General features: G+C 40.7%; 1 pseudogene; it reads left to right on the top strand.

The window, feature by feature from the left end:
- The first annotated feature begins 271 nt into the window (after positions 1 to 271).
- LOC145433881 (uncharacterized) lies at positions 272 to 6,499 on the top strand (annotated as a pseudogene).
- Positions 6,500 to 11,441: the final 4,942 nt, after the last annotated feature.

Raw genomic sequence — 11,441 nt, forward strand, 5'->3', positions numbered from 1 at the left:
GTGAATTGATATATAGTGCAGTGGTTCTCATCCTTTTTGTCTTCGCGGACGCCATTTCGTCCATTAATTCTCCGACGGGCCCCCTCAAGGTCAGTTCAATTATCACGCAACCGTCATCTGTCTTGTGTAGTTATTACCTGTAGCTTATTGTAAACTGCAGTGATTGCGCTTTTTGTGAGATTACCATCGTACTATCGTGTGGAATATGTGAAGACTTTTATTGTTTCAAAGCGAATCCGCATAATCGGATGTCTGCAGCAGCATGTGAGAAACTAAACTCGAAATGGTAGGTCGTGTCGTGGAGAAATGATAGGTCGTATCGTGGAGAACTGGTCTCATATGAACGAGAGTAGAATATCCACTTTCACGAAGATAGGTGGAGGTGAAAGTAATAATGTCGCGCAACGTTTCCGACGACGCATTTGTGTGTGACGGTAACATGATGCACCAAAATTGAGACACAGACTTTTAAATGAACATCGCCTACAGCTTAGTCATTGCTATCAAAAGCTAGGTTGTCCGTAAATTGGCCACTCCTGTTTTATAAGTGTATTTGTATATTCCATAGATTATTGTATATTATAATTGGTTATTTATCTGATGTTTATTATAAAGAGGTAAAAACTCTGAACTGCTGTCTCGGGCGAGAAGATCGAAGAATTGTTAGCATTATATACCATGGGCGCTACACTAGTTCCATGATGTATTTACTGGAATTCCTTCATAGATGCCTTGAGTATTTGTGGCTGGTCCACAAATCAGGCAAATTAGTGTTCCTTGGGCTTAGCGACGCGGGAAAAACCTCGCTACTCCAAATGTTGGAGAATAAGGAAATTATGACCCACAAACCTACATTGCATCCAACTGTGCGGAAACTGACAATTGGAGATAAATCATTTACCACGTTCGAAATTGGTGGCCATTTTCTATGGAGAAGAAGATGGGAGGATTATTTTCCGGATATTGATGGAATTGTGTATCTTGTTGACGCCGCTGACAAGGGATGCATGGATGAAGCGAAAAAGGATCTTGACAGTTTGCTGGCATATGGGCAGGTTGCACATGTACCTATTCTTGTTCTTGGGAATAAAACTGACATACCTGACGCAGCAAGTGAACGTGCCCTCTTAGCATTTTTCCAATTACATACAACTGGCAAAGGTAATGTTTCCAGAGATAGCCTTGGCGGCGCAATGCCAGTCGAGCTATTCATGTGCTCCGTTCTTAACAAGCAAGGTTACGAGGATGGATTTCGGTGGCTGAGCCAGTATATCAATTGAAAGCAAAACAGGTCATACACTGTACAGTGCCGTGATGTACAATTGTACATCCGTAACACTATTGTACCATTTGCATTTCACGACTATATCATTCCATGTTTAAATCATGAGAGTTCTTTATGTTCCTGTCTGGTAGCGTAATGCGCAATCACAAGTCGAGGGTTTTGCTCCAGGTGTGAAGTTTAGCCTAAATCTCGTGTATTTAATTGTTGCTGCTTAACAATTGTATTCTGGCAACCCAAAATTAATCCAATACTGCGTGAAAGATTGTTTACAAGTGTAAAAGTGAAAGTGTGTAGTGAGGGAATTAAAACATTTTTTTAGATATTTGATAATTTGCTTGTGTGTAATGGAATTTCTGTAATCACATAGCCAGTAGGGATGGTGTGAACGTGAGGTTCACGTTCGCGTTCTTTGTGTGTAGACCTCAGAAATTTAGAGGCTCACGTTCACAAACGAACCTTGGTAGGTTCTTCACTGTGAACCTTTTTCATATATTACAATTTTCACTTCATTATAAGATATTTGGTTGAAATTTATTGCATTTTAAGTGCGGGCCACTATATATGCATGGCGCTGGAAGCATTCATAAATCAACACTAAACGAGGATGTACCTTGACAATCTCAAAATTTTCCTTACTTTGTTACAAAAGTTTGCTCGAATATTTAGTGACTCTCTGCCGAGTGCTTGGCGCGCAATCATACAATATCAAGAGCAGAGGTCTCAAACTCAAATGTGCTCTCGGGCCAATTTCCTAATTTGTGATGACCCGCGGGCCGCAACATCAATAAATAGGGGTATTCAATTTATAATATGCAACTAGGCGTTATTTAACGGCACCTTGCAGACAGGCATTCCACAACCATCGAGAAAATGCAATTTACTATTATACTATTCACGCTTGGCACGAACAAATCACATTTTCAAATATTTGAATAAAATAGTTTTTGTGCCGGGCATAATTTGTTGGGGAATGAGTTTAGACATCATGCGAGAGGCGCATGATGATATCGTAAAAGCTGTCGGATTGTAATATTGCAGCTATTGGACCTTTGAAATGCCACAATTTTAAGTGGAATATTTTAGAATTCACTAAAGATTGATTTGATATCAGAGCATGTGAGCGGTGTAGCCTAATCGGGTTTTCTGATATACTCGTGATAAGTATAGGCTATTGTTACTGTCATTGCCAAAGTCAGCGTTACCAGCGTTAGGTTTTCTTCGATTAATATTGAAACAGATCAATAACAACTTAAATATAATCATTATTGTTCCATAGTTAGCATTGTTTCTTAACCGTTTTAGCGATCGTGCCGCTTGTACTTTTAATTGGATTTCCAGTGACCCCTGTCGATTTTCAACACAATTTCTGATGGGACCTATAAAAATCAGAAATCCCATTCACATAAAATCACGCGTAGCGCGAAGAATATTTTCCAGTTGAATAAATTAGCCCAGAAAATATTCCAGAGCATATAGGCCAATTTCCACAATGCATCTGGTACCCCCTGATGTGGTGCTTTGTACCACGAAGGGGATACGGACCCCTGGAATAGAAATGACTAATCGCCGAAGAATCCATTGGTGTTACAGCTGTGGACTGTGGAGCGTACCACTACCTTACTCGCCACCGATAATAACATGGACAGTGAGAACTAACAACATCCAGGATGTAACCAAGTATAGGCCTACGTCACGGGGCCACAGAATGCCAATGGTTTCCATACAGACCCGATTAGATTTCTATATTCTATATACCCTACGCAACGCAAGTTACGGGCTTTTGATCTATTACTATTCCCCACGACAGCTTCCTAGATTTTTGCGTCCGTAGGATTGCCAAGTCACTATTCCGAGAGGCAAGTCCTTCCCTGATTTTAACGTTCGACCCTACTCAACTAGAGTCATTTTTAGTTTATCTCCCAGTCAATCCAAAATCGAGTAATTTGACGAAAGGTCGCACCAAACAAAATCACAATTTTCAGTCACGAATCATCAACGGTTCATGTTTTGTCATCATGAACCTGAAATGTGACGTAGTAGCGATCTTCCGCTGCATGGTAGATTTTAGGAAGTGATGAAACAGTGAAGCTTGTTTAGATTTCAGGTTTTTGTAGTAGTTTTAGAGTCAACTTTAAGTTCCTAAATTTAAAAAAAGATATATTGCACTAGAATATATTGTCGAATACTTGAAATTGAAAAATGCCTTCGCGGGCCGCACAAAATGTTATCGAGCGCCGCATGCGGCCCGCGGGCCGCGTGTTTGAGACCTCTGATCAAGAGCATAAAACACTACATGTGGGTAGTCAGCGAATGATGCTTATTTTCAACCAATCACTGAAATTTATAGTGTTGTCGGATGTAAAAAATCTAGCAGGCGTACAAGGTCAATATTGATTTCACATGTTTATTGTATCATAAAAACCAAATCCGTGCGATTCGAGTGTTGGCTACTGCTATAAATTGTTAATGGATTAATATCGGTAGCAAGTGTAGAAACCCGTTTTACACTCTGCTCAATATCAACGTAGCAATCCTCAAACGCCGAATACATTTTCCGGTCAGGCCTAAGGCGTAAGCTTATATTCCCAAGCATGTCCTCATCGAAATGGGTGGCAAAGCAACGGAAGATAAAGAGATTTTATGGGATTATTATATCGTTTGATTGCCCCAATTGATACATTTGGCGACGTTTAAAGCGTCAATATGAACTTAGGCATTGTGGCATCATATCGACCGAGCCGTATCTAGGTACCGTGTACATTAATATAGGCTATCACTTCATCGAAATGTAGTGTTGTAATTAGCAATATGACGTCACGTGACGTCATGAGGTTCACGTTCGCGTTCACACAGAACCTTTCAAAACGGTTCGTGTTCACACAAACCTGAACCTTTCAGAGGTTCACACTATCCCTAAAAGCTAGAAGAAAACTAGGGGTTTGGCGATTTTCATAAAATCAGGTGACGGCGCAGGGATCTATTATGACGTCGTGCAAACGAATACCATAAGAATATTCAATAATCAAATATAGTTAGCTAGCATGTATACACTGTTGCGCGATCTCGATGAGGTCAAAAAGTTACCTAGAGAACGAATTACGATGTTAGGATAGAATTTTAGATAGTGGTCAGCCAATATTATCCATCCAGCCCCTGTGCGTTCATCGTCGTCGTAACTTGCTGTGCTTGTTAGGGCTGGGCAAAATCGAGTACATGAGGGATTGGAATCTGAATCACGTATTACGCTTCGAGTCGAGTCGAGTATTAGAGTTTCACTCATTATGACGCCACAACAGAATATACTATGCCAAAGTTCTAATATGTACCTTTTATGCGACCACAAAGAACATGATGCAGTTTGATACAGTTGTTCAAAAAGTTCTTGCAATTGTTTTAAAATAAGCTTTACGACATTTTGGGAGAGTAAATATCTCTCCATTTTTGCTTACTACATTGCAATTCCCCAGTAACTAGGGATATGAAGCTTTCTTTCGTCACTTGTACAATCTAGTTTAGGTAGGCCCTCTGTGCATTCAAAGCGACTACCAAAATAGAAATTTTGATCTGTATATTTTATGTTCAATATAACATGCATATGTTCGTTAAAGTTACTCCTTGCTCGCGTGTACTACTTGAGACACGCCCGCGTACCACAGTCTGGGAATCACTGATCTGTGAGCTATGCTCAACCGGTTGCGCGACTTTGAATTATGTGTCGGCTGCGCGATTATTTTCTGCCGGCGTGCATAATATTGTTCGAAATCACGAGTTCCGCCGCGCCGTGCAATCAACTAAAACGGCTGCTACACGTGTGTGTGCTGTACAGTGTACAGGCTGTACTCTGAAGTCCTAGCCAGACAGGACAATTATAGCCGAAAGCGTAGCGGTTTGAGCGTGTAGCCCAGTGGTTCTCAACCTTTTCGACCTCGCGGCACCCTTTGGAAATGAAATATTGTTCGCGGCACACCCGCACAGTTGTTCTGAACTTTTTTGCTTAGCAGCACCCACTTCAGTAGTATCACTGTGTTTCTGCATTAGCTTGGACAGTTCTCGCGAAATGAAAACAATTTATTGAATTTCATCACAAACAAAGTCAGTGCAAAATCTGCGCTTGATTTCTAGCGCCGGCACCTGTCTATACCGTTACAGAGTCAGTTACACGTTAATATTATTGTTTTGTGTTTTTGTTTTGTGTATTTTTTTTCCTACTCATTGACTAATCCCGGTTGACGAAGAAATAAATATCTCTCTCTCCCTCCCTCTCCCCCTCTCTCTCTCTCTTCCCCTTTCTCTCTCTCTCTCTCTCTCCTTTCAATTTCATGGACGCACAGTGGATAATGCTACTGATTTCTCGCTGATGATTGGAGAGAAAATGGGGATTAGAAAACTGCATGGCCTTGCAGGCGCCGCCATGTTTGCTCTTCCCTGCGCAAAACTGAATTCAGCCGTTAAGGCACGTGCTATGCCGGCTAAAGCTAATTCGCGGGGTTATTGATTGCGGGCAAAACATCAATTCTGAATGGACAAATGTACTTAGAAACTTCACAAGCTCGATTTAAGATTATTGATCGTTAAGAATTATTTTGCGCATAATTTCAAAAATTCGAAGTAATCGCTCGCGACACACTTGCGAGACGTAAATGGCACACGAGTGTGCCGCGGCACGCCGGTTGAGTACCCCTGGTGTAGCCAAAAACGTATGCGACACAGACAGGTCCCGTACGAAGAAGCGTTCTCTCGTTTTTTGCGAGCCTGGTCGAAAGCGTTCATGCCAGACTTGTACAAACTACTGAATTTTCAAAAAGCGCAACTAGAACTAGAACTAGAACTACTCAATTTTTAAGACTCGCAACTACAACTATAACTAGAACTACCCAATTTTCAAATTCCGCAACTAGAACTAGAACTAGAGCTACTCAATTTTTAAGACTCGCAACTACAACTATAACTAGAACTACCCAATTTTCAAATTCCGCAACTAGAACTAGAACTAGAACTACTCAATTTTTAAGACTCGCAACTACAACTATAACTAGAACTACCCAATTTTCAAATTCCGCAACTAGAACTAGAACTAGAACTACTCAATTTTTAAGACTCGCAACTACAACTATAACTAGAACTACCCAATTTTCAAATTCCGCAACTAGAACTAGAACTAGAACTACTCAATTTTTAAGACTCGCAACTACAACTATAACTAGAACTACCCAATTTTCAAATTCCGCAACTAGAACTAGAACTAGAACTACTCAATTTTTAAGACTCGCAACTACAACTATAACTAGAACTACCCAATTTTCAAATTCCGCAACTAGAACTAGAACTAGAACTACTCAATTTTTAAGACTCGCAACTACAACTATAACTAGAACTACCCAATTTTCAAATTCCGCAACTAGAACTAGAACTAGAACTACTCAATTTTCAAATCTCGCAACTAGAACCATAACTAGAACTAACGAAATTTAAATATCGGCAACTAACTAACTAATACACAACTACTAAATTTAATTCTCAATCAACTCATTCATTTTTATTGTATTCGAATTCGGCGTTCCAGCCTTCCACATGAACGTCGGTACAACGAAATTACTAAAAAATCAGACAGACAGAATTATTCTGTAATCAGTACAGGATAAACTAAACCATTTTCTGCAGCGGTTGCTGATTGCAGCGAATCAACATGAGTCGCGAGAATGTTTTTTCGTTTAATTTTGCCCTCTTTGGGGAATACAAAATCCCAGCATGCGAGAAAGCCCTTTCACTGGGCGCAGATGTTGCAGTCATCCCAAGAAAATCTTTCCGTAATTCTGGCAAGTCGGTCATATTCCGCCAACAGTTTAGCACATTCTGACCAAGGGGTAGTCGCTGTTCCCGGCATACTTTTTCACCTCAGACGGCCCGGATTTAACTTCAAGCGGACGACACTGACTTGGAGGTAGAAAGTTGAAGAGTGAGAGTCTCGGTTTCTTGTGCGTTGGAGAGCCAGGAGGAAACGACCCAGGCAATTTCTGCAATTTCATTTGTAAAGATACCTTGGGCGAATCCAGATCGTCTTCTCTTTGTGCCTGGGCAGACGTGGTCGACATCATCATCACGAATCAAATCTCGTAAGTTTCACAGACGCGACAGCTTAGTTCCGAGATAAAACTCGCCAGCGCACAGCAGGAGATCACATTCCAATTAGTAAACAACCTCAGCGGGAGATCGCGTGCGCTGCGCACTGTCGATTGTTGTAAATTTGACGAGTTATCAGTGAACTCTGTATAATCAATGAATTAACTATGATCCAACAATGAGCATTTGATCCTTTGTCATGATCACATTAGTAACCCCAAGTAACCTCACTTGTCACGCGAGGAGAGTTCTCATCGCGCAGGGCAGGACACACGAGTGTTTTCTAGTTGTTCGGCAACTAATATTGTTTTGAAATGCGCAACTAAAACTAGAACTAGAAGCTAGAACTACTGAATTTTCAAAATCTGCAACTACAACTAGAACTAGAACTACGCAATTTTCAAAATCCGCAACTACAACTAGAACTAGAACTACTCAAAAAACTGTTAGTTAGTTGACCGTCAACTAACTAAGTGTTTAGTTTGTACAAGTCTGGTTCATGCGCGTATCGAGTTAAATATTTTTCAACTTTATGCGCTATCGGCGCTGACGGCTGTCGTTCATCGTGTGCTTCAGTCGTATTTGGCTGCATGGCTGGGCGATGTTTTGTTGAGTGTTGTGAATCGCTGGGAGAAGAGATGCTTTCCATCAATTGTAGTAGAGTATAGTGCCAGCCTATCTTTTGAATATTGTTTACCGCACTGTATAGCCTACTTGATGAGAATAGCAGTGGCGGCTCGTCCTATAGGCCTCAGGGTTGTGGAGTTGGTAAATTTTACCACCGACTCCGGCTCCGACTCCGACTCCGCACATTTTAAATATACCGACCCCGACTCCGACTCCAGAGTCTTTAAACGTACCGACTCCGACTCCTGGGTCTGTAAACGTACCGACTGCGACTCCCGACTCTGACTCCAGCATTATTACCAATTTACTTCGAAAATTATATGCCACATTGTCGGTTGAATGACTATCATACAACCATTAAACATGTGCAAACATATGATTAACGGTGGCATGCTAAATTGTTTCATTGTGGCACAGCTCGAATTATCCACTATGCAATTAACATGAAAGAAAGATTTGCTAAATATCCTTCCTTTTTCAAGTTTTTATAACATGAACTCTCTAATATCCTGAAATGTATAAATCATTCAAATATGGCAGATATCCAATCCTGTATAATAAAAATGTAGATAAAAAATCCAAGTGTAGCTCTTGTGTATGAGTCAGCAACTAATAAAGAGACTGACCTGCTAATTTTGTCATTGCACACTGTACTGATTACAAGCACACACACTCTTACTACTAATTTACATTGGTCATAAATGGAATTTAGTTAAGTAGCCAAAAACGATAGCCGATGTGTAGTCTACACGTACTTAATCAAGTATTCAAGGATTGGGACTTGCAGTCTTTCTTAATCATTTGTTCGACCCAAACAACTAAGCTCCACTACAAATATTTTTAATTTTGTCAAGTGGGAAGCATCGTTTGGTCAAATTTACATCATTTTTACAATTTTACAAAACCAGCCGATGCATTTGCTCTGTCACAGTATCATGGTATAATTCCAAAAATTGCATCAATTTTGACTGCATCGCGAAAACGCAATTTACGATTTTCTTCCCCTGTGCAACTGAGTTGTAATTTGCAAGTAATGTCTAATTTTATCTATATCAGGGATGGGCAACTTTTTCGGTCAAAGGGACACATGAGATTCACGAACCATTGCGCGGGCAACTGGAATGTTAATAATCTTTTTTTAGCCGTCCGATAGGAGCGAACCGTTGCAAACAAGACTTATATTAATACGCTCTAAAATTGATAACAATATGTCATGCAACTGTGCAGTGCGCAATCAGGCGCTGGTCGCGCGAAGCGCGAATTCTTTTTGCAAGATAATGACTGAATTATATCAATAAATATGTTGCTAACATACATTGAGGGTCGCATCTGTATTCCACTGGGCTCATTTGGCAAGGACAGGATTATTCGACATTTAGACATAGCAAAATCGACGGCATCAGTGAACATGCCTCTATCATTTTGTGCAAATGTTTTGTCGACGATCTCGCTGCGAGTGCACAAGCGAAGCCGCATGTTGGACGACACGTTATCTCCTAATTGCGAATATAGTTAGACTCAATTATGTGAATAATATGTATTTATAATTTTCAGAATGGGGCTCAAATACTGAATGCAGGAAATCTAGTGACAATGAATCATATGAAGTACTGAGAAAAATTACAAGTAAAATAAATCTGCTATGAAATATTCTACTTTATGGTCATATACGAAGATCTGGGATTAATTTGGCTGGCCCCTCGATACGTCAATGCGTCAGAACTGTTGTTTTAGTCATCACCAAATTTCGCAGCCATGCTAATCAAATTTTGGTTGGCCGTGCAATTGTACCTGATGTCATAAATAATTTCGAGAATTGCCTCGCAGGCCGCACCTAACCATCTCGTGTGTCAAATTTGGTCTGCCTGTCACGAGCTGGCCGCACCTGATCTGTATGGTTATTAATAACAGTGATTGGTGGTACATAAAAATTCTATTGAAAATCCTTTGAAAGCAAATGTTTTCATGATAGAGAAGTTGGAGTCGGAGTCGAAGTCAGGGTCATTCTCACAAACTCAGACTCCGACTCCAGTCAGTATTTTCCCAACGACTCCGAATCCGACTCCATCAAGCGAAAATTTCCCAGACTCCGACTCTGACTCATCCGACTCCGACTTCACAGCCCTGGCAACTGGGGCATTGACTCATCTAAAATTCTGTTCAATAACAATTATCATTTATAGACGCACAGCAATCAATATATACCGAAATCACAGCGAAAACCGCATTCTTCTTGTGCTTTCGCTTGTAAATGCCCATACATAGCGAAGTCTCTGCGAAAATCGAATTCTCTTCTGTGTTTTCGCTTTGCGAATGCCTAGCCGGGGCATGCATCAGTAGCGCTCAAAACAAGCTTTCACTGTCTATTCTCTCAAAGCCACGCACAATAAAGAAACGGTGATTTACTCTCTCTTACTCACAAAATTATCGAGCAAGTGGGGCAACATTGCCTTGTTGCCCCTAGGGTCTGACGTAACAATCGTACATATATCTGAACCCGATTACCGTCATATGTGTTAAGACGATCTTTGCTGGTATAGGTTGATTTTGACGGTGTTTCACACCATGATAATTCTTGAAACTTGGTGCGTTATGTCGTGATGGTGGTGTTTAATACTGCCCCAAGTTTCAGATTTTACTCAAAAGCCAGTACTGGTGTCTTTTGATTTTGACGATGTTCCATACCGAGATCGGTCATATGATATTTGTCACGGTAAGTATACGAACGCTGTACCAAGTTTTAAGTTTGTCACTGATCTTGATAGTGGTAATTCCGTTTCCTAAGTCGAGTGAGAGCTGACTCGTCATTTATCGCTTAACAGATTTTACGCAAAGCCGATATTGGTCTCTATTGATTTTAACGATGCTCCTTACCTAGATCTGTCATGAGCTTTTTCACGGTATGTCTTGATTTTAGTATCGAACGCTGTGCCAATTCTCAGGATTGACACTCGATGATTGGGGCAGTAATTTCGTTATCGAGGTTGAGTATGGTGGAGATGCGCGCCGATCTGACACTTAGCCTACCTAACCAGAGGTGGTCAGTAACGAAGTACTTCTACTTTTTGGAAGTACTCAAGTAGTTTTCCTCTACTTCTGGTACTTACTCAAGTAGATCTGATTTTCTCTCCTTCTACTTCTACTTCGTAATATTTTGTGATCTACTTACTTACTTTTCGCTATTTTCAGTTTGTCAAGTAGGAGTAGTTAAATTCCCTAATACCAGGGGCGGGCAACATACGGCCCGCGGGCCGGATATAGCCCGCGAAGGGATTTTGACCGGCCCGCCGAGAGCTTTTACTCTGAAAGTGAAATTTTATACTTAAAGTATTGACAAATTTCATGCGTCACATAATGAATCCATGTTTGCCAACCTGAGAAAGATGGACATTAAACTACTTGCTCTGTT

This window comes from Botryllus schlosseri, chromosome 2 (genome assembly GCF_051294905.1).
Source record: "Botryllus schlosseri isolate E-star chromosome 2, Bs_hap1, whole genome shotgun sequence".
Taxonomy (NCBI): Eukaryota; Metazoa; Chordata; class Ascidiacea; order Stolidobranchia; family Styelidae; genus Botryllus; species Botryllus schlosseri.